Consider the following 25499-nt stretch of genomic DNA (forward strand, 5'->3'; position numbering starts at 1 on the left):
ACGTTTTATTTTTATTCTTACATTGGTGGGAGCTGATGTCAGGAACTGAAAGGCAAGCAATAACTTTTGTTTCTACCTCTTAGCTGAACGATAATACACACAATGTGGCATTTTCATTAGGCTTCTTTACATTGCTTCTTCACATTTCACACTAGAATACAACATTACCCTGTTCTTGAATAAAATGACCCAGTTACTAAGGAAACCATCTTTGGAGGGAGTGTTTAATAAGCATATTTTATTTAAATGAATCGTCCAGTAGGAAATGGAGAATTCATTGCCTTTACTTAGACTGTGTAAGTAGTTAGTTATATGTCAAATTTATGTGCGCAGCTCACCAACATTTCCTTATTGGAAACATCAATATATCCACATCACAGCTCCCAAAAAGACATTAAAATCTCAGAATTCTGTATCTCCTTTGGCTTGTTTCTCTCTTGATTCCACCCAGACTTTATTAATGGTTCGCTTCACATCATCACCTCCATCTTCATAAATTTTCTTTAGAACATTCATTAATCCCTCACTAGGATCTGTTTCAGTGTCGTAGGAGGGCTTTTCTTTCTCTTTGCATTCTTTTTCAACCTGAGTCAGGTAGACCTACGGTGTGTTTTCCGCTTTCTTTCTGCATAAGATAAGAACTGTATCTGTCTTGATCTTTTTTTAACTGCCTTCCACAGAGATGGGTTACAAGAGATTGTTCGTAATCATGGAGTAACTCTTCCCATTTAGATTCTTTACCAAAAGATCAAATGACCTCTCTGTGAAATGCACCTGCACATTCTCAGCGGGGACTTGATGAACTCCAGTTAAGGTCATGTAGATTTTCACAAACTTATCTGACTGATCCCATCCATAATTGCTGATTTTCACTGTCTCTCTGTCGTAATAGAAGCAACCACAGTGGCAGGCTTTTCACTTTCCAGAAGCTCTGCTTTCCTCTGTGACTTCTGCTGCCTCTTGGTCTTGATTTCTGTCTCAATCTTGGATTTTTCAGCTGTCAGGGCATCACGTACTCTTTTTCTAGTGGCTTTTTCCAGCAGCACCTTCACCTCTTCTAGATCTTTCTGTAGCTCCTCCACAGCTGAAGCCATGGTCGGGCCGCGTCAGGCAAGGCCCGAGCTGCAGCGGCGCAGGGGTGAGAACAGGAAACGCCGCACGGACCACGCTCACCCCGAGCGCAGACCACACCGGCACCAGTCAGAGTGGCCACGGTCTTCGGGCACCAGAAAGGCTGATTTTGAAGATGGAAGTTGCTAGCTGTCCAGGTCTCATGCAGAGAGTCTCCTGGACCAGGCTGGGAGAACACCAAGGTCTGCAGAGCATCACCCAAAGCAGCAGGCCACTCATATGCTTTTGATATTGCAAAATTGTTCCTAGTTACTCTGTACATTCTGCCTTTAAATTGCTTTCATTGTTTTGTGTGGTCTGTGGTACACACCTCATTTCTTTCAGCTGCAGTCATCATATTTCCAGCAGTTAGCTCATTCAACAGAAGTTCCTTGCATTTTTATCCAAGGAGTCAACATTATGTTAGGGAGCGGAGGCGAAGGGTTGGAATACATTGCCCTGAGGCGAAAGGCAACTAACCCCATAAAATGTGTTGTTACCCAAAGAGAGAATATTCTTTAATCACCAAAGTGATGCTGAGAAAGTCTCAAAACTCCCTTTGACATTTTGCCGAGATTACATGGGAACTGGTTATGCATTAGACAAATTGCAATTCTCATTTACCAGCTCAGGGCAAGGTCAGGCTACCAAAAAGCAACAGTGATGCTTCTTCCCAGGGGAGGTTATGTTGCAACCTTAATCCTTTTCTCTTCCACTTGTGAGGTGAGTGGGTTGACAGGTACAGGATAGAGTTGACACTCAGAGCTGACATTCTCTTACTCTGTCACTAGCAGCAGAGTGTCCAATGTCAGGACCAAGATTCATCATAGCCGGGAGCTGTTGACTGGACTTGTTTATTACTGGTAAACTCTTCGGAACAAATTCCATAAGGACTCCTGTTGCTAGATGAACACCCGAGAGGCAGAGATTCAGGCTCATAGGGAACTTTCTTTAGATTCATTAATTCAACAAGTACTTTTGGAGGATCGACTATGTGTAGATATAAACTTGGTACCACTGAAGGCAATGACGTCACTCCCAGACACCAGCACTAAGCGTAGACCCACCAGGAAGCACAGAAGCCCGTCTAGGACACTCTCTTTGCCAAGTCAGCTTGTCAGCACTCCACAGTCTCCTTTTCAGAGCCTCTCTAGGGAGCTTTTTCCTTTGTCTGCAATAGTAGCAACTCCGTGTGATGGGGTGCTCCATCTTTAATGGGGTGTGAGGAGTTCAAGCAAGCAAGTCACACACGGTCTGCTCCCATTCATTCTCTCCTCCGTCGCCAGCAGTGACAGAAGTGGAAGCTTTGCAAACCTGATTTAGGCTGAGCGTGCTACTTGGATTTGTAGTCTTACAAATCTCCTTGCATGTTTCTTCTCTGTGTACTGGCCTAGAACCACTGCTTTGATGCAGAGATTCTTAACCCTGGCTACACATTGTGATCACGGGGGAGAAACTTAAAAAATACTGCTGCCTGGGCCCCTTCCCATTGATTCTTTCATTAGTCGGGGGCGGGAGGCGGTGCATTTTCCCATGGAAAAGTAATAAAATTTACATCAGTGTTTCTCAGTTCTGGCTGTACATTAATATCAGCTGGAGGGGGAACTCTTTTAGTTTCTTAATATCTGAACCCCATCCCAGACCAATTAAAAATGATTCTCTAGGCTAGAGCCCCAGCATCTGTAGTTTTTAGTTCCCCAGTATATTCTAGTACATATGTCAATATGGGGCCACTGCTGCAAATTCTATTACTTTCATGTGGATTTAGTCTATACCAGCAATCCAAAAGGCAGAAAAGGTCACTAAAAGAAGGGTCAGATTGGGATGGTTTTCTGTGCATAAGGAATCAAAAGCCAAACATTTCTTCTGGAATCCATGAGACTCTGTGTGTGTGTGTGTGTGTGTGTGTGTGTGTTTATGCATGTATGAACATAGGCAGGACAGGTTTGTAGAGCTGCATGAACAGAAGTAGAATGTTCAATTAACGTTAAAATAATGTATGTTAAAATATGTTAAAATAATGTAGAAAGTTAGAAATAAATCCCATCATGTATATAATGAAAGAAAATTCATACAAAAATTAGTTGAATTTGCTTCACTCAAATGTCATAAATTTTTAAAATTTAATTTAATTTTTTAAAATTGAAAGTATAGTTGATTTACAATGTTGTGTTAGTTTCAGGTATACAGCAAAGTGATTTAGTTTTGTGTGTATATATATTATATATGTCTATGTTCTTTTTCAGATTTTTTCCCTTAGAGGGTATTACAAAATACTGAGTACAGTTCCCTGTGCTATACAGTAGGTCCCTGTTGGTTATTTATTATATATATATATATAGTAGTGTGTATATGTTAATCCCAAAGTCCAAGTGTCATACAATTTTAAATGACCGGCTCTTTGGGCATCTATAGCAAGACCTTCTACAATATAAAGGAAGCTTCCATGTTCATTGGGGCAAAAAATCAAGGTTGGCCAGGATGAGTTCTTGTCTGAAGGCTCCAGTTCTTGTCTGGAGGTCACTTTCAGTCTTATTCCTATTGATGGCCAAATTCAGTACCTGTGGTTGCAGGATTGAGGTCCCTGTTTCCTTGATGGCTATTGGCTGGAGACCACTCTGAGCTCCTAGAGGCTGCCACATTCCTTGCCATGTGGTCCCTTCCATTCCTGAACCAACAGTAGTATATCATATCCTTCTCATGCTTCAAATCACTGACTTCTTTGGCATCTAGACACAGATTTTAAGGACTCATGTGATTAGGTCGGGTGCACCTGGATAATTCATAAATTCAATTGTGCCATGTAAGATGACCTAACCATGGGAAAGAGATCCATCACATTCTCAAATCCTCATGATTATACAGGGTGTGTATGCCAGGAGTTGGGCATTTTGGGAGCCACCTTATATTTCTGCCTACCACAATACTCCTTCAAGAAGCTTGGCTAAGAACAGAAGAATCCTGAGAGGAAGTGGGATTAAATGATTCTTTTTAAAACCATGATCAAGAGCAAGCCTGGAACATATTTACATGCTGAAAAGAAAGGATAAAAAAAGGGATTAAAACTGCAAGAGGGTGAAAATAATCGTAAAGGGAATTGAGGATACGGCTCCTGAATATAAGATTTAACTTAAAGGAAGAACAAGCTCTTCTTGGAAAAGAGACCATGAGGGTGGATACAGATGTGGGACATTGCATCCACCCTCATGGTCTCTTGAGGATGGATGTGAGACCATGAGGGTGGATGCACATGTGGACATTGTATGTGCAGGAGCAGGAATTTCATGGAATATCTTCACATCACCTCAAGGCGTTCCCTAAGAAGTAGGAGGCCAAGGTAGGCAGAGCTAGGGACTGGGTAGATAGCACTGGAGGATGCTGAGAGAGTGAGTATTAGAAATGGAACTTGAGATGGCTCACTCAGGGCATCCACAAGTGCTTGAAGAATTAATAAATCCATCCAATAAGCACAGAGGATGCCTGAGCTGTGGTGCCCATGTGTGCACCATGGGCATCTCTCCCCAACTCTGAGTTCAGTGACATAGTGTTAGTAGCTTGAAATTGGCCATAGTGGGGATATTTATACCTTGGAAATTTGCTAACACCGCAATTAGAGTTTTTAAACAGAGAGCTAGTTGTTAAATATTTACCAGCCCACAGTCCTGCAGGGATAGCCCTTTGGGTTCCAAAGGCATCAGCCTACATCAAATTGTTTCCGTTCATAAACTGCTAGTTCCACAAAGAGGTCATAGGAGCATCTGGATAAATGGCAAAGTGAGCATAGTTTACAAAAAGGTGCCTGAGGTTGCTAAAATATTTAGCTCTCGTACTAATTTTATGTACATCAATAATAAGGGGTAATACTGCTAAGGGAGGCTTAAGTAGCAGCTTATAAATCTCTTCTCTCCACAGAACAGTTTTTAGTCTCCAAATATGAGGATCAATTGGGATTCATGATACTAGGAGTGTTTTAGGCGTTGAAGTGAATATGGGTAGAAAATAGAAAAATTTCCTTCCTTCCTTCTTTCTTTCTTCCCACCCTCCCTTTCTTCCTTATTTTCTTCCTTTTTTTAAAAACAATATTTGAGTTTTTAAGAGAAACATGTTATTGTAACTTGCCTAAGAAAATTGGGAAAAGGCAAAAGAAAACAATTGAACTGAAATGGAGACGGATGAACAGAAAAGAGAAAAAAAAAGATAAGCAAAAAAGGTATAAAGGAACTATCTGAGATATTAATATAATATCCAAAGAAGAAACACTTTCAATGAGAAAGTTAATTAAACTCTATATTTCTTTTAATAATTTCTAAATTGTCAACAGTCTTACTAAAATCAATAAGGTGAATATACACTTTGCTTCTTTAGTTGAAAGTTATACTCTCAGTACCCCCAAATATTCACGAGGCAATCTGCAGTTTGAACTCTTTCTATTTCAGGAAAAGACATTGAAAAGATCTCTTGATGAGCATCAGGACACTCTTGCCATCCCACCATGTCTTCTGTAATTCATGTTATTATCTAGTTTAAACAGCCCTCAAAGGGGAGAATATTGAGTCCAGGGGAAGCCAAAGCAGGCAAAGCATTGCATAATTTTGACTTTTGTACATTACTTTAGCTCAATGTTATTTGTGATGAAAGAAGGCACTAGAAAGTAGATAAGAAAAATTTGGAATTATGATTAACACTTAAACTATTCAAAAGTTTCAGGGTCTTTATTGTCCTCTTACCTGAGATCATTTAGTGGTTCTTAAAGTCTTGTTGGAGAGGTCAATATGAGAAAAATTATTGTAACACTATAAGGATGGATTTTATGTTTTTATAAGTGTACTTCTTAGGACCAGCCCAAATGTCACTCTTAGTCCAAGCCACCCAGGAGAGTGAGAGGCTAAAGGAAAAGCCTAAATGGCAGCAGGGAAGCTAACTCTTGATTTTCCCCTGTGTCAAAGTAATTGACCTTGGCCTTTCTTGCTCAAGGGACTTTAGGACAGTAACTCAGAAGCAACATGAAGAATAAATTTGGGTTCTGGACAGTTCCTTAACACTATCTTGTTGATGAACTATCTTCCTTTAGCTACTTCATCAAATGCTTCACCAGTGTTCTCAAAGGTCGCCATGATTTATCACAGCTCAACAAACGTATCCACATGGGATGCTCCAGTGGTTGTATAAATTAAAGTTAATTCAGGATTCTAGATAAATTAAAATAGACTAAGACTGCCTTTTCTGTAAGGCTGTGGCTCTAACAATGAGCTCTCCATGAGCAACTTATTATGCCAGGCTTATGACATTTTGAAGAAATTCATGTATCCCCAAGAAGGTATTCTACAATTCACTGATTCCTCAATTTGCTTTTCAAAAAAATTTAAGTGACTCTCTGAGCCAGAAGATTATTTAACTTCTGACATTTTAAGGTATGAAACAAGTGGAATTTTAAAATTAAGTTTGAATAAACATTGATTAATATATGATACCAAAAGTTCCAAATCAAAACGATTTTAAGACAAGTGTGTGTATAAATACAAATATGTAACATAAATGTGAAAGCAATGTGCTTTACCTAAAGAAATGTTAAAAAGCCAAAACAAAGTAAAACACAATAGTTTTAAAGTCATTCAACAACTATAAAGAAGATAATAAAAATCATTCACAATTCTGCTACCCAGAGATTATTATCACTAAAGTCTTTCTTAAGGTATGTTGTATTAGTCAGTTGTTTCAGTAGTAATACTGCTTGACAAAGAACTACAAAATCTTAGGGGACTACAACAACATTTATTTTTTCTTCATCATGAATGTATAGATTAATAATTTGGCTGGAATTTATCTTTCTGGGCTGAGTCAATTTCACTTGACCTGTCTCTAGGCAAGTAGGTAAGTTCAGGTCTCGTTCTGGGCTCAATGAATACCCAATGCCTCTTCCTCTCTTGGTAATGGCAGAAGGAGAGAAGGTAAGCTAAACCATGCAAGCTTAGTTAAAACTGTCTGCTTGCATCACATCTGGTAGGAGTTCATTAAACTAAAGCTACTTACATGACCAATCAGAGTCAGTGGGGTCAAGGAATGCACTCCCAAGAAGGGGGAACTAGAGCAAGGCAAGGGAGGAAGAAAAAACTGTAAGCAAATCATACACACACACACACACACACATACAGTTATATATGTACATGCACATATAATGTGTTTATATGTACAATATATATTTATGTATGTAAACATGTATATATATGTATATTTATGTGTGTATATAAGTATGTATGCACATTTTCAACACATGCTCACAAATACTATCTACTTCATAGGGTGGTTTGGAGATTTAAATAAATTAATACATGTAAAATTCAAAAAATTATCTCACACCCACTAAATATCCAATAAATGTTCAACATTGTTATGCAATGTTTATGTTCCTTCAAAATTTATATGTTGAAGCCCTAACCCCCAGTGTGATGATATTTGGAGGTGGGATCTTGGGGGTTAGATAACTAGGTTTAGATGAGGTCATGAATGATGGGACTGGTGTCCTTATAAGAAGAGGAAGAGAGATCAGAGCTCTCTCTCTCTCTCTCTCTCACCTTTTCTCTCCATCATGTGAGGACATAGCAAGAAGGTGGCCAGTTGCAAGATTAGAAGAGGGGTCTCACCAGGAACCAAATCAGCCAGCACCTTTATCTTGGACTTCTTATCTCCAGAACTGTGAGAAATAAATGTCTATTGTTTAAGCCACACGGTTTATTGTATTTTCTTATAGCAGCTTGAGCTGACTAAGACAAACATTATCATATGTTTAAGAAAAGAGTATCCTAATCAATCCAGTTATTTGAATGATATTGTATTATGAGTATTTCCCAAATCATTAAAAAGTTACTATTTAATGTCATATATCAGTGTACAGATATGTCAACTTATTTAAGCATTTCCTGTGTTTGCACATTTACATTGTTACCTTTTTTTTTTACTAATATAAACAATGCTATGATGAACATCCTCATACTCTCCCACACAAGTCTTTTTTTGTTTGTTTGTTTGTTTGTTTGTTTTTGCAGTATGCGGGCCTCTCACTGTTGTGGCCTTTCCCATTGTGGAGCACAGGCTCCAGATGCTTAGGCTCAGTGGCCATGGCTCATGGGCCCAGCCGCTCCACGGCATGTGGGATCTTCCCAGACCGGGGCACGAACCCATGTTCCCTGCATTGGCAGGCGGACCCTTAACCACTGCGCCACCAGGGAAACCCCCACACAAGTCTTTGAATATCAGATTATCCATTCCTAAAAGAAGTTCCTAATTCAAAGGTTTGAGAAAACTTACCTTGTATCCCAGCAACAACGTAAAATTTGTTTCTGAGATATTTCATTTTATTTTTTTCTGTACCATTCTAATTAATAATCTCTTCTTCTAGTTTCTTATTTTAAGAGTTACATGTGTCATTCTTAAGAAGGTCCCAGGCTGTGCAGGACATGAAGAACCAGGTGTCCTATTTACTGAGGATCTGCCACTGCTAGAGACTTTCCTCATTTGATTCTCAAACATCTGTGGACACCAAGGTTCAGATAGGTTGCAGAGATTGCCTGTATTCAGTAAAAGATGGAGCTGGACTGAGACTCTGGCAGTCTAGCTCCAGGTTCTATCCCTTTCCCACACCACGCAGCTTCCTCAGACATTATCTCTCAACCCTCCACCTTATAAAGTGAGGATATCAGCAGAACTATTTATTTCTCATTCTCTCTTCCCTCTTCTACCTTCCCATTTCTCTAAGCTGTACTTTACCAAGGTCAAGATTGATAAGATTTACATTCTGTTTTGTAAACATTAGTAAGTATTTCATGATTAATTCACAGGTTGTGTCTAAAAACTGAAAATCAATACTTACATTATTTGATGACATTAATATTGCTCACAGTATCATCAAGTCATAGAATTGAAGTTGTAATAATGCAATCTTCAGGGCAATGAAAGAAGCATGTCAAAACAGATTCTGTTTCTTACTCTTTGGAATTGCTCAAAATCATGCAACGTCTTGGTCTACTTTATATATGGTTCATTTCTTTCTTGTACAAGGTATTTGGTTTTGTTTTTAAAATTTTCCCAGGGTACTTTCTTTCTCTGGGAAATGAAAAATATATTCCCTCCTTACCATAGCCCTAGTATGTCCTACCTTTCTACTAAGTACATAAAATCTGTCATATGGAATACATTAAATTTTTTTGGAAAATTACTGACTTTCTATTCTAATCTGTATTTGTTCTACAACTATCTTCCTCCCTGGAGTTTCTCATTACCTTATGTGTTTTAATCTGAACTGATAGCTCTGCATCAGACTGAGACTAAGACTGTTATTCCCTGCTTTTCTGGGTTAGATGAATATTTTCATCCATGTTAACTTCTTCCTTGGTTTATACTGTTCTGCTTGAGTACATTCTGACCCAACTGCTAAGAAAAGTTGTATGGGAGGGAAACTCTGAGCCCATGTATGTCTGAAAATGTTTTATTAGACACTCTGGCAAAGAATTCTAGCTTAAACTTTTTCTTCAATTTTATTTTTATATTATGTATATTCTTATTTCTCTCAGGAAACTTAAGATAATTGTTTTACCCTTGTGGTACAAAGTGGACATTTGTCATTAATTTTTCCAGCACTTGGGAGACCTTTCCAAATGTAAGACACTTGTATCCCTTCATCTTTTGGAATTTAAAACTTTTTCTTTAAAAATCTCTCACCTCTGTTTTCTCCTTCCTCCTCACCTCCCTCTCCTTCCCACTTTACTCATTTTTTTCTATTAGTTGAATGTTGTATCAGATGACATTACTTAGATATTATCTGAATGTTATAAATGAATAATGTTATGTTATTAATGAATAATGAACGATACTATCTTAATGCTTTCTAATTCTATCAGTTAACATTATTTCTGTTTCCAGGTAAACAGAAACCTGCCGAAATGTTTCATTCAATGCTATAAAGACCCAGCGTCATTCTTTTTATTCCTTTTTCCTGGGTCATCATTTTTAGCATGTTCCCTTCACCCTCAACATCCCAAGGTGGCCTCTCCCTCTCCAGGTATCCTTCCTGTGGTCCAGTTGGAAAGTGGAAGGAAGAGTGAAAGGAAAGGGAAAGGCCATCAAGGCCCCACTTTAGACTAGATATTAATAAGAAAGAAATGGAGAATGGATGTTGAGTAGGCAGCTATCATTGTTTGCTAGAGACTTCCTGATTTAGTCTCTATGTCCCTCATCATATCTCCCATATTTATGGTCTTTATAGTTTTTGCTCTTGCAGTGAATAACAGAATCCTTTAAATGTATTTTCCAACCATCCTATTGAATTTTTAAAAATCTGAGCAATCATGATTTTAATTTGTTGAAACTTCCCTACTCTTGTTTATGGAGGTAAAAATATTTTTGTAGTTCTCTCAGGGACTAGTGGAAGGATTTTAAAATGTGTCCTTTAGTTACTCGAATCATCTATGGGTCAGAATTTTGTATCTTGATCATTCTCTTTCATGTTCCAGGTTTCCCCAAATGTCTAGTTATTTTGGTTGTCTCACAGTAAGAATAAGGTTGGGAGCTGTGCGTATAGCTGGGGAATTTCAATCAGCAGGCTACTGTAAATATAAAAAGATATCCCGGCACTCCACTTCCTATTCCCCCAGCCCATGCGTCCAGCACACCCATTCTTATACACACACACCTGGAGTTCATTCTCTTTTCCTGTATTTGGCATTTACTTCAGTCCAGGGCCAGGTGTAGGCAGGATTGGGGAGTGAAGAAAGAATAGATTTAGGAAACCTAATACTAATTTGAGATATACTATATTTGAGATATTTGAGATATACTATATTTGATTTCTCTTTCAGAACATAGATTCATATCCTCCTTGATCTTTGGGATCTCTCTTGATCAAACTCTTTCAGAACTAAATTAGAGGTAATTCAACTTAGGAAATCAGCAGCAAATTGAAAAAAAAGTAATAACATTTGCATCCTCCAGTGAAGGCATTTAGGATGACAGCCAAATTCTGAAAGTGCTTGAACACCACTTGAAGTTAATTTTGGTATAAATTATGGGGTAGCTAACTCAGAGCACCTCTCATCTTCCTAATTTGTACCGTATCAGCACTCAATAGAATTTGTTTTTCTAAAGAAGTAGTAGCGATGGAAAAGCAAACGTAGCAGAATTCAATTAACTGTTTTTCGCAAGTAATACATACCATGCGTAAAATAGATAGCTAGCGGGAACATGCTATAAAGCACAGGAAGCTCAGGTCGGTGCTCTGTGACGACCTACTTGGGTGGGATGGGGCAGGCAGGTGGGAGGGAGGTCCAAGAAGGGGGGGATATAGGTATACACATATCTGATTCACTTCATTGTACAGCAGAAACTAACACAACATTGTAAAGCAATTATACGCCAATAAAAAAATAAAAAATCTATTTGACATTCAAAATAAAATTAGGGCTTTTCTATAAAAAAGGAAACATCATATTTTACAATTACTTATGATATTTTATCTGGCCATTTATACACTGTGTTCAGTTGCAGCATGCTTATGAACAAGCAGGTGAAAACTGGGTTGATTTGTGGTGGTAAAGAATAAAATCTTTGTGTGCTTTTTTTGGTCTACTTGAAGTATCTCATAAAAAGATACTCTGACAACATCATTCTGAATGGACTTCTAAGCTTTTTGCTGGAGACAGGAAAACATTTTCTATAAAGAGCCAATAACCTAGGGGCTTCCCTGGTGGCGCAGTGGTTGAGAGTCCGCCTGCCGATGTAGGGGACACGGGTTCGTGCCCCGGTCCGGGAAGATCCCACATGCTGTGGAGTGGCTGGGCCCGTGAGCCATGGCCACTGAGCCTGTGAGGAGCCTGTGTGTCCAGAGCCTGTGCTCCACGACGAGAAAGGCCACAACAGTGAGAAGCCCGCATACCACACACACAAAAAAAGAAATTTCATAGTTGACATAAAGTTAGAATTTAAAAAAAAGAGCCAATAACCTCACACATGCTATATCAATTTAAGGTTTACATGGAAGAACAATCACCTTAATACGGCTTTAGCTTTTTATTTTGAAAGAGAGAAACTTTTGAAAAGCTTAAGTAGGGAAGCTATAAAACTTGATAATATCAGTTACTTAAAAGTATACTTAACTTCTATACGATGTCTTAATGCAGAAGGCTGGGTGAAGGAAAGGGAAGAGGAAAAAAGCGAGACAGATGGGAAGAGGAGGGAGAGAACAACAGATTTAGAGACCAGTGAGAACAGTGAGGGAGGTCAATGGGTGATGAAATGTGGAAGTATTTTGGTTACATGATGCTATCTCTTTGGGCTGAGTGTGTATTAGCAGCACTTTCTGAAGCTTTCGTTTATTAACATCTGTTCACACAACCTTATTTATTCTTTATTCCTAAATGCAGTGAATAGTCACTGTAGCCCACCATGGGGGCTATTTTTTAGGACTGCATTATGGCAAGTAGGGGAATTTTATTAAACAGCCAGCACCTGGGCCCTTGTTTTTTTTCTTTTCTTTTTTTTTTTTTTAAACTAAACTAGAGACTTAATTGGATTTCAACAATCTCCCTGTTCATGCTCTTTTCTGGCCCATAACTCAATCCAGGATTCCAGTCTGTGAGGGTTCCTCTCTCTCTGTCTGCCAGGACCTTGGCACTGGTGAAGGATAATAGATATTTTGTAGAATATCTGACAATTTGGATTAGTTTAATGTTTTTTCATAAATAGATTAAATTTGTGAATTTTTTGCAAGAGTAGGACAGAGAGGATGAGCCCTCCTTAATGTATTGTACCAGGGGGTACATGTTGTCAATATGTCTTCTTACTGGTGATGCTGACCTTTGTCACCGGCTAAGGTGTTATCTGCCAGGATTTCCTGTTTTAAAATTACTATTTTTTCCTTCTGTAACTAATAAAGATTTTGGGGGAAATAATTTGAGACTAGGCAAATACTGTGTTTCTCCACAAAATTTTGCCCATTAATTTTAGCATTCGTTGGTAGATCTTGCTTGCAACAGTTTTACTGTGATATATTTCTATTCTCATCATTTCTTCCATATTTCTTAATTGGAAGAGCTTTCCTCTCTCATTTATTTATTTATTCAATTATTGACTTAAGTTATTATGGACTTATGGATGCTTATTTTATTCTATTGGTTATAATTCAATCCATCGTTATTTATTTTGTTACTTAATTTGTCCCAGCTTTAGCTATTGCGAGCTCTTCTCGGTTGGCTCTTATGACCTCCTGACACGCTCCAGTCCTTTTTTGAGCACTTCTTTACTTCTGGACCACAAGATGCTTCACGTTCATCTTATATTTTCCCTGCCCCATCCTTGAAATCAACTACTTCTACAAGAAGTTCTGGTTTTCATCATTAAAAAGTGGCGTTTAGGGCTTCCCTGGTGGCGCAGTGGTGGAGAGTCCGCCTGCCAATGCAGGGGACGCAGGTTCGTGCCCCGGTCCGGGAAGATCCCACATGCCGCGAAGCGGCTGGGTCCGTGAGCCATGGCCGCTGAGCCTGCGTGTCCGGAACCTGTGCTCCGCAACGGCAGAGGCCACAACAGTGGGAGGCCCACGTACCGAAAAAAAAAAAAAAAGTGGCGTTTAGAAACAAAGATCTGGGATCTAGGAGATTTCATTATTACTGGGATGTCATTGATTCTAAACTCCATTAGTGGTCCATGCTTTTACCAATACCATGCTGTCTTGATTAATGTGGCTTAATATTAAGTCTTGAAATTGTATAGTGTGGGTTCTAACTCTGATCATTTTCAAATTGACTTTGGCTATTCTAGTTCCTTTTTCTTTACATGTAAGTTTTATTTTATTTTATTTATTTATTTATTTATTAACATCTTTATCGGAGTATAATTGCTTAACAATGGTTTGTTAGTTTCTGCTTTATAACAAAGTGAATCAGTTATACATATACATATGTTCCCATATCTCTTCCTTCTTGCGTCTCCCTCCCTCCCACCCACCCTATCCCACGCCTCGAGGTGGTCACAAAGCACCGAGCTGATCTCCCTGTGCCATGCGGCTGGTTCCCACTAGCTATCTATTTTACATTTGGTAGTGTATATATGTCCATGCCACTCTCTCACTTTGTCACAGCTTACTCTTCCCTCTCCCCACATCCTCAAGTCCATTCTCTAGAAGGTCTGTGCCTTTATTCCTGTCTTACCCCTAGGTTCTTCATGACCTTTTTTTTTTTTCCTTAGATACCATATATATGTGTTAGCATACGGTATTTGTTTTTCTCTTTCTGACTTACTTCACTCTGTAGGACAGGCTCTAAGTCCATCCACCTCACTACAAATAACTCAATTTCATTTCTTTTTATGGCTGAGTAGTATTCCATTGTACATATGTGCCACATCTTCTTTATCCATTCATTCAAAGATGAACACTTAGGTTTCTTCTATCTCCTGGCTATTGTAAATAGAGCTGCAATGAACATTTTGGTACATGACTCTTTTTGAATTATGGTTTTCTCAGGGTATATGCCCAGTAGTGGGATTGCTGGGTTGTATCGTAGTTCTATTTTTAGTTTTTAAAGGAACCTCCATACTGTTTTCCATAGTGGCTGTATCAATTTACATTCCCACAAGCAGGGCAAGAATGTTCCCTTTTCTCCACACCCTCTTCAGCATTTATTGATTCTAGATTTTTTGATGATGGCCATTCTGACCGGTGTGAGATGATATCTATTGTAGTTTTTATTTGCAGTTCTCTAATGATTAATGATGTTGAGCAATCTTTCATGTGTTTGTTGGCAATCTGTATATCTTCTTTGGAGAAATGTCTATTTAGGTCTTCTGCCCATTTTTGGATTGGGTTGTTTGTTTTTTTGTATTGAGCTGCATGGGCTGCTTGTAAATTTTGGAGATTAATCCTTTGTCAGTTGCTTCATTTGCAAATATTTTCTCCCAATCTGAGGGTTGTCTTTTCGTCTTGTTTATGGTTTCCTTTGCTGTGCAAAAGCTTTGAAGTTTCATTAGGTCCCATTTGTTTATTTTTGTTTTTATTTCCATTTCTCTAGAAGGTGGGTCAAAAAGGATCTTGCTGTGATTTTTGTCATAGAGTGTTCTGCCTATGTTTTCCTCTAAGAGTTGGATAGTTTCTGGCCTTACATTTAGATCTTTTATCCATTTTGAGGTTATTTTTGTGTATGGTGTTAGGGAGTGTTCTAATTTCATACTTTTACATGTACCTGTCTAGTTTTCCCAGCACCACTTATTGAAGAGGGTGTCTTTTCTCCACTGTATAGTCTTGCCTCCTTTATCAAAGATAAGGTGACCATATGTGTGTGGGTTTATCTCTAGGCTTTCTTTCCTGTTCCATTGATCTATATTTCTGTTTTTGTGTCACTACCATACTGTCTTGATTACTGTAGCTTTGTAGTATAGTCTGAAGTCAGGGAGCCTGATTCCTCCAGCTCTGTTTTTCTTTCTCAATATTGCTTTGGCTCTTTGGGGTCTTTTGTGTTTCCATACAAATTGTGAAATTTTTTGTTCTAGTTCTGTGAAAAATGCCAGTGGTAGTTTGATAGGGATTGCATTGAATCTATAGATTGCTTTGGGTAGTAGAGTCATTTTCACAATGTTGATTCTTCCAATCCAAGAACATGGTATATCTCTCCATCTCTTTGTATCATCTTTAATTTCTTTCATCAGTTTCTTATAATTTTCTTCATACAGGTCTTTTTTCTCCTTAGGTAGGTTTATTCCTAGATATTTTATTCTTTTTGTTGCAGTGGTAAATGGGAGTGTTTTCTTGATTTCACTTTCAGATTTTTCATCATGAGTGTATAGGAATGCCAGCGATTTCTGTGCATTAATTTTGTATCGTGCAACTTTACCAAATTCATTGATTAGCTCTAGTAGTTTTCTGGTAGCATCTTTGGGATTCTCTATGTATAGTATCATGTCATTTGCAAACAGTGACAGATTTACTTCTTCTTTTCTGAATTGGATTCCTTTTATTTCTTTTCTTCTCTGATTGCTGTGGCTGAAACTTCCAAAACTATGTTGAATAAGAGTGGTGAGAGTGGGCAACTTTGTCTGGTTCCTGATCTTAGTTGAAATGGTTTCGGCTTTTCACCATTGAGGATGATGTTGGCTGTGGGTTTGTCATATATGACCTTAATTATGTTGAGGAAAGTTCCCTCTATGTCTACTTTCTGCAGGAGTTTTTTATCATAAATGGGTGTTGAATTTTGTCGAAAGCTTTCTCTGAATATATTGAGATGATCATATAGTTTTTCTCCTTCAATTTGTTGATAAGGTGTATCATGTTGATTGATTTGCATATATTGAAGAATCCTTGCATTCCTGGGATAAACCTCACTTGATCATGCTATATGATTAATTCTTTTAATGTGTTGTTGGATTCTGTTTGCTAGTATTTTGCTGAGGATTTCTGCATCTATGTTCATCAGTGATATTGGCCTGTAGTTTTCTTTCTTTTGACATCTTTGTCTGGTTTTGCTATCATGGTGATGGTGGCCTCGTAGAGTGAGTTTGGGAGTGTTCCTCCCGCTGCTATATTTTGGAAGAGTTTGAGAAGGGTAGGTGTTAGTTCTTCTCTAAATGTTTGATAGAATTCGCCTGTGAAGCCATCTGGTCCTGGGCTTTTGTTTGTGGGAGATTTTAAATCACAGTCTCAATTTCAGTGCTTGTAATTGGTCTGTTCGTATTTTCTATTTCTTCCTGGTTCAGTCTTGGCAGGTTGTGCACTTCTAAGAATTTGTCCATTTCTTTCAGGTTGTTCATTTTATTGGCATAGAGTTGCTTGTAGTAATCTCTCATGATCTTTTGTATTTCTGCAGTGTCAGCTGTTACTTCTCCTTTTTCATTTCTAATTCTATTGATTTGAGTCTTCTCCATTTTTTTCTTGATGAGTCTGGCTAATGGTTTATCAATTTTGTTTATCTTCTCAAAGAACCAACTTTTAGTTTTATTGATCTTTGCTATTGTTTCCTTCATTTCTTTTTCATTTATTTCTGATCCGATCTTTATGATTTCTTTCCTTCTGCTAACTTTGGGATATTTTGCTCTTCTTTCTCTAATTGCTTTAGGTGCAAGATTAGGTTGTTTATTTGAGATGTTTCCTGTTTCTTAAGGTAGGATTGTATTACTGTAAACTTCCCTCTTATAACTGCTTTTCCTGCATCCCATAGGTTTTGGGTCATCGTGTCTCCATTTTCATTTGTTTCTAGGTATTTTTTGATTTCCTGTTTGATTTCTTCAGTGATCACTTCGTTATTAAGTAGTGTATTGTTTAGCCTCCATGTGTTTGTATTTTTTGCAGATCTTTTCCTGTAATTGATATCTAGTCTCGTAGCATTGTGGTCGGAAAAGATACTTGATACGATATCAATTTTCTTAAATTTACCAAGGCTTGATTTGTGATGCAAGATATGATCTGTCCTGGAGAATATTCCATGAGCGCTTGAGAAAAATGTGTATTCTGTTGCTTTTGGATGGTATGTCCTATAAATATTAAGTCCATCTTGTTTAATGTATCATTTAAAGCTTGTGTTTCCTTATTTATTTTCATTTTGGATGATCTGCCCATTGGGGAAAGTGGGGTGTTAAAGTCCCCTACTATGAATGTGTTACTGTCGTTTTCCCCTTTTATGGCTGTTAGTATTTGCCTTATGTATTGAGGTGCTCCTATGTTGGATGCATAAATATTTACAATTGTTATATCTTCTTAGATCAATCCCTTGATCATTATGCAGTGTCCTTCTTTGTCTCTTGTAATAGTCTTTATTTTAAAGTCTATTGTGTCTGGTATGAGAATTGGTACTCCAGCTTTCTTTTGATTTCCATTTGCATGGAATATCTTTTCCCATCCCCTCACTTTCAGTCTGTATGTGTCCCTAGTTCTGAAGTGGGTCTCTGGTAGACAGCATATATATGGGTCTTGTTTTTGTATCCATTCAGCCAGTCTGTGTCTTTTGGTGGGACCATTTAATCCATTTACATTTAAGGTAATTATCAATATGTACGTTCCTATTACCATTTTCTTAATTGTTTTGTGTTTGTTATTGTAGGTCTTTTCCTCCTCTTGTGTTTCTTGCCTAGAGAAGTTCCTTTAGCATTTGTTGTAAAGCTGGTTTGGTGGTGCTGAACTCTCTCAGCTTTTGCTTGTTTGTAAAGGTTTTAATTTCTCCATCAAATCTGAATGAGATCCTTGCTGGGTAGAGTAATCTTGGTTGTAGGTTTTTCTCCTTCATCACTTTAAATATGTCCTGCCACTCCCTTCTGGCTTGCAGAGTTTCTGCTGAAAGATCAGCTGTTAAACTTATGGGAATTGCCTTGTGTGTTATTTGTTGTTTTTCCCTTGCTGCTTTTTTTTTTCTTTGTATTTAATTTTTGATAGTTTGATTAATATGTGTCTTGGCGTGTTTCTCCTTGGATTTATCCTGTATGAGACTGTGCTTCCTGGACTTGATTAACTATTTCCTTTCCCATATTAGGGAAGTTTTCAACTATAATCTATTCAAAGATTTCTCAGTCCCTTTCTTTTTCTCTTCTTCTGCAGGGACCCCTATAATTCGAATGTTGGTGCATTTAATGTTGTCCCAGAGGTCTCTGAGACTGTCTTCAGTTCTTTTCATTCTTTTTTCTTTATTTTGCTCTGCAGTAGTTATTTCCACTGTTTTATCTTCCAGGTCACTTGTCCGTTCTTCTGCCTCAGTTATTCTGCTATTGATCCCTTCTAGAGTATTTTTAATTTCATTTATTGTGTTGTTCATCATTGCTTGTTTCCTCTTTAGTTCTCCTAGGCCCTTGTTAAATGTTTCTTGCATTTTCTCTATTCTATTTCCAAGATTTTGGATCATCTTTACTATCATTATTCTGAATTCTTTTTCAGGTAGACTGCCTATTTCCTCTTTATTTGTTAGGTCTGGTGGGTTTTTATCTTGCTCCTTCAACTGCTGTGTGTTTTTCTTTCTTCTCTTTGCTTATCTTACTGTGTTTGGGGTCTCCTTTTTGCAGGCTGCAAGTTCGTAGTTCCTGTTGTTTTAGGTGTCTGTCCCCAGTGGCTAAAGTTGGTTCAGTAGGTTGTGCAAGCTTCCTGGTGGAGGGGACTAGTGCCTGTGTTCTGGTGGATGAGGCTGGATCTTGTGTTTCTGGTGGGCTGGTCCACATGTGGTGATGTGTTTTGGGGTGTCTGTGGCCTTATTATGATTTTAGGCAGCCTCTCTGCTAATGGGTGGGGTTGTGTTTCTGTCTTGCTCGTTGTTTGGCATAGTGTGTCCAGCACTGTAGTTTGCTGGTCGTTGAGTGAAGCTGGGTGTTGGTGTTGAGATGGAGATCTCTGGGAGATTGTCGCTGTTTGATATTATGTGGAGGTGGGAGGTGTCTTGTGGACCAGTGTCCTGAAGTTGGCTCTCCCACCTCAGAGGCACAACACTGACTCCTTGCCGCAGCACCAAGAGCCTTTCATCCACATGGCTGCTAGTGTTGGAGGGTCTCCTGAAGAGGTGGGGGTGGCTGTGGCTCACCATGAAGAAAAGGACTCTGGCAGCAGAAGTTCTGGGAAGTACTCCTTGGCATGAGCCCTCCCAGAGTCCGCCATTAGCTACATGTAAGTTTTAGAATCAGAATTGTCATTATCTGCAAAACAACTTGGTGAGATTTTTATTTGGTTTGCACGGATTAATTTGTAGTGAATTGACATCTTAACAATATTGAGCTTTCCAGATCCTTATTTTTTTAAAAGTCTTATTTCTATATAAGATTCAAGCCAATGCATGGAAACCTATTTAAGGAAGCTGAGGTTCAGAACTGAGTCTATGTACTAAAAACAGACCATAATGTTAGGCAATCCAAAAGTTGGGTAAGAAAGAGTTTACAAAGTAATTTTTAATTGATTTTGTCTCTCCCAAGTCAATAATGCATAGTATAAAGGAAAAAAGAAAAAGATTTCCATATGGTAGCGGAGTAAGGGAACTGATAGCAGAATTTATCTGTTTGCTTCTAAAGCCCTTGATAACATCCACGCCAGATGTCCTGCCAAGCCTGAAACACTGTAAAAACATTCTTCATTTACAGAACCATAACATTTCTTTTTTGCTTTGTAAACATTGCAAGTATGCCTCCTGTTTCTTTTTTTTTATATACCCACCCCCATATATTTTTGGATGGAAAAAATCCTAGGCTAAGAAAACAAATGACTGAAATTATTTTTCCATCATAAATTCATCACTTGTGGAACCACCTTGGATTTCATTTGTCACAAGGACTTTGGAGTAATCATTCCCAGTGCATATATTGTGGTTTAGAAACTAAGGAAGACTAGCATATGGTCTTTTAAAGCCTGTTTATGTGTTTGAGATGTTTAAAAATTAATATGTTCACTGACATCTTTTAAATTCATCTCATTATACACAGGTTGGAAGGATGCTTGGTGGGGAGAAAATAAGTAGGGCTCTGTAGTGGTTTAGAAATTAGTCATGTAAGGGCATAGATGAGTCAGAAAAGCTTTAAGTATTAAACACTATTAAGGGATAAACTGATATATTCACTTCTAGAGGCCCATGTTTCCCATGATGGCTTTGTAGAAAAGTTTTTGATGAAGTAAATTATGTTGTTGTGTGGTAGATATGTCCTCATGATTTCAGCTGCTAGACACTTTGGTCTAGAAAATAAGAGATAGGAATATATATATATATATATATATATATATATATATATATATATATAATTAAAGTATACTTGATTTACAATATTGTATTACTTTCTGGTATACAGCAAAGTTTTATATATATATATATTATATGTGTGTATATAAATATATGTGTGTATATATATATTCTTTTTCAGATTCATATATATTCTTTTCCAGATTCTTTCCCACTATAGTTTATTATAAGATATTGAATATAATTTCCTGTGCTTTACATACAGTAGGACCTTGTTATTAATGTATTTTATATATAGTAGTTTGTATCTGCTAATACTAAACTCCTTAATTTATCCCTCCCCCATCCCCTTTCCCCTTTGGTAACCATTAAGTTTGTATTCTAGTCTGTGGGTCTATTTCTGTTTTGTAAATAAGTTCATTTGTATCATTTCTTTAGATTCCACATATAAGTGATATCATATGATATTTGTCTTTCTCTGACTTACTTCACTTAGTATGACTGTCTCTAGGTCCACCCATATTGCTGTAAATGGCATTATTTCATTTTTTTTATGGCTGAGAAATATTCCATAGTATATATATACCACATCTTCTTTATCCATTCGTCTATCAATGGACATTTAGGTTGCTTCCATGTCTTAGCTATTGTAAAAAGTGCTGCTATGAATATTGAGGTGCATGTATCTTTTTGAAGTAGAGTTTTCTTTGGATATATGCCCAGGAGTGGGATTGCTGGATCATATGGTAACTCTATTTTTAGTCTTTTAAGGAACCTCCATACTGTTCTCCATAGTGGCTGCACAAATTTACATTCTCACCAACAATGTAGGAGATTTCCCTTTTCTCCACACCCTCTCCAGCATTTATTATTTGTAAACTTTTTGACGATGGCCATTCTGACTGGTGTGAGGTGATACCTCATTGTAGTTTTGATTTGCATTTCTCTAATAATTAGCAACGTTGAGCATCTTTTCATGTGCCTGTTGGCCATCTAAATGTCTTCTTTGGAGAAATGTCCATTTAGGTCTTCTGCCCATTTTTTGATTGGGTTGTTTGTTTTTGTTAATGAGTTGTATGAGATGTTTGTATACTTTGGAAATAAGCTATTGTTGGTCACATCATTTGCAAATATTTTTTCCCATTGCATAGGTTGTCTTTTCATTTTGGTTATGGTTTCCTTTGCTGTGCAAAAGCTTATAAATTTGATTAGGTGCCATTTATTTTTGCTTTTATTTCTATTGCCTTGGGAGACTGACCTGAGAAAACAGTGCTAAAATTTATGTCAGAGAATGTTTTGCCTGTGTTCTTTTCTAAGAGTTTTATGGTATCATGTCTTATATTTAAGTCTTTAAGCCATTTTGTTTATCTTGTGTATGGTGGGAGGGTGTGTTCTAACTTATTGATTTACATGTGCTGTCCAACTTTCCCAACACTACTTGCTGAAGAGACTGTATTTTCTCCATTGTGTATTTTTGCCTCCTTTGTCAAAGATTAATTGTCTGTAGGTATGTGGGTTTATTTCTGGGCTCTCTATTCTCTTCCATTGATCCATATTTCTATTTTTGTGCCAATACCATGCTGTTTTGATTACTGTAGCTTTGTAGTATTGTCTGAAATATGGGAGGGTTAAGCCTCCAGCTTTGTTCTTTTTTCTGCTTTGGCAATTCTGGGTCTTTTGCTGTTCCATATAAATTTTAGCAGTATTTGTTCTAGTTCTGTGAAAAATGTCATGGGTAATTTGATAGGGATTCCATTAAATCTGTAGACTGCTTTGGGTAGTATGGCCATTTTAACAATATTAATTCTTCCAAACTAAATATAGGATTATATTTTGAAGGAAAGACACTTTTTGATAGTGAACTTTACTATTGGTTCATATTTTGATGGTCTGTTATTAGCTGTGTAAATGTTTATAATTGTTATATCTTCTTCCTGTATTGAAACTTTTATTAATATACAGTGATTTTCTTTGTCTTTTATACATTTTTAAAATTAAAGTCTATTTTTTCTAATAGTATAATCATCTTTATTCTCTTTTGATTTACTAATTGTGTGGAATTAGTAAATTAGTAAATTAGTAAATTACTAATTGTGTGGAATTTTTCCCCATTCTTTCACTTTCAACTTATTTGTGTCTTTGAAACTAAAGTGAGTCTATTATAGATAATGTATAATTGGATCATTTTTAAATCCATTCTGCAAATCTCTGTTCTTAGATTGGAGAGTTTAATCTATTTACATTTAAAGTAATTAATGATAAAGTAGGACTTACTTCTGCTATTTTTCTATTTGTTTTCTATTTGTCTTACAGTTTTTTCATCCCTCATTTCCTATATTACCATCTTCTTTTTTATTAGTTGATTTTTTGCAGTGAAATATTTAAATTCCTTACTCATTTTCTTTTTAATATATTGTGTATCTATTTTCTTTGTGGCTATCACGTGGGTTATATTTAACATTCTAAAGTTATTATATTCTAATTTGAATTTATACTGTCTTAACTTCAATAACATACAAAAATTCTGGTTCTTTACAGCTCCTTCCCCACTCCTTTAAGCTGTTGTCACAAAATTACATCTTTATAGATTATGTGTCCAAAACCATAAACTAGTAATTTTTTAATGCATAACTATCTTCAGTTGTGCAGAAAACAAAATGTGGAGTTATAAACCATGGTTACAATAATAATAGTTTTATAGTTGCCCATGTATTTACCTTTACTGACATAATTATGTCTTCATATGCCTTCAAGTTATTGTCTAGTGTCCTTTCATTTCAACTTGCAGGACTACCTTTAGCATTTCTCAAAGAGGAGATCTAATGGTAACTAATTCCCTCAGCTTTTGTTTTTCTTAATTTCTGTCTCACTTTTGAAGGACAGTTTTGCCAGATATAGGACTCCTGGTTGACTGGCTTTTCTGTTTTAGAATTAAGAATATATCAGCCCACGATTTTCTGGCACCCAAAGTTTCTGGTAACAAATCTGCCGATAATCTTTGAGGACCCTTTTTATGTGATGAGTCACTTTTCTCTTGCTACTTTCAAGATTCTCTTTTTGTCTTTGTCTTTAGATGGTTCGATGGTAATGTTTGATGGTCTCTTTCAGTTCATCTTACACAGAGTACATTGAGCTTCTTGGATGTTTATATTCATGTCTTTATCAAATTTTGGAAGCTTTTAGACACTATTTCTTCAAATATTCTCTCTGCCCCTTTCTTTCTCTTCTTCTGGGGCTTCTACAATGTATGTTGGTCCACTTAACGGTGTCCCACAGGTCCCTTAGTCTCTGTTGACTTTTCTGCAATATTTTTTCTTTCTATACCTCAGACTCAATAATTTCCAAAAGTCTTTGTCTAGTAGATTCACCAACAGGTCTTTTTCATGCACAGTTTCTCTTGTTGTTTTTTTTTTTTTCCTCCCTTTGGATAGCCTTAATTTCCTGTATCTTTGTACATACAGTGATATTTTAATTTAAAATTGGATATTTGGATCTAATAATGTGGTAACTCTGGAAATCAGACAGTTCCCCTTCCCTAGAATTTGCTGGGTTTTGTTTGTCTTTTTTCTTTTTTAATTATTATAGACTGCCTCTGTCCTGAGGATCATCATGAGGTGTAAACTTAAAGTCATCTCAGGTGTTCTCAGGATCTGTGCCTTTCCCTGTGTATGCCCAGTGACCTTCTAATTTCTCCTATATATTGCTTTTGAATGTTCTTGTCTTTAATGTCTAGCTCCCAAAGGGGAAAAGAAAAATATGAAGGTTAGGGAGAAGATTTTGGTACTTTAACTCCCCTGGAAGTCATTTCAGTGTGAGGGGGAGGGGCTTGAAACAATGGCTGCCCTCTTCTTTCTCTGCAGCTGTGTGATTAGAAACAGCAATCGGCACTCAGACACAGATCCCTGATATTTAGAGGACACAGTCTTCTTCGCCCACCCTGGCTCCTGCAAGATGTGTGCAAACTGTTTCAGGAACACATGGGAAGTGGGAGATGGGTGGCTGCTGTGAAGCTAAGAGCTGAGATTGACTGAAATTAACCACAATGTACCATCCAAAACTTTCCCTTGAAATTGCAAACCTTCAATAGACTCCAGAGTTGCAAACAGTTACATCAGGAGACTCTGCCAGGGCAATTGCTTTCTAGACAAGGAGACAGATTGCTGGTGTTTCCTACCCTGCCATCTTCCCAGAATCCTCTGGCTTATAGTTTTTGATGCAAAGATAGTATTTTTTAATGGGATATACTTTATATACCATAAAAATCAGCCTGTAGGTGTACAGATCTACAGATTTCCCAAATGCATACAGTCACAAACCACCACCATTAGGATGTGACAGTTCTACCATTCTCAAAGGTTCATTTTGTAATCGACTCCTGCCCATAGAATGGTCGAAGATATTTACAAAGCATACATCGTATAAGGTCTTATGTCCAGAATATACAAACTCTCAAAATTCAAAAATAAGCTAAAAAATACAAATAAAAAATGGGCAAAAAAGTTTAACAAACATTTCACTGAAGAAGATATATGGAAGGCAAACAAACATGCTAAATGTCATTTGTCATTAGAGTAATGCAAATTAAAACTATAATGAGAAACCACTACACACACGTTAAAATGGCTAAAATTAAATAGACTGACCATGTTAAGTGTTTGCTAGAATGAGGAGGATCTGGAACCTCTATGTACTGTTGGTGGGAATTTAAAATGCTACAACCAC

At 37.3% G+C, this 25499-nt stretch overlaps 1 pseudogene; it reads right to left on the bottom strand.

The window, feature by feature from the left end:
- Positions 1-402: 402 nt before the first annotated feature.
- On the bottom strand, positions 403-1100 carry LOC132422314 (calcyclin-binding protein pseudogene; annotated as a pseudogene).
- Between the last annotated feature and the right edge of the window lie 24399 nt (positions 1101-25499).

This window comes from Delphinus delphis, chromosome 3 (assembly GCF_949987515.2).
Source record: "Delphinus delphis chromosome 3, mDelDel1.2, whole genome shotgun sequence".
NCBI lineage: Eukaryota > Metazoa > Chordata > Mammalia > Artiodactyla > Delphinidae > Delphinus > Delphinus delphis.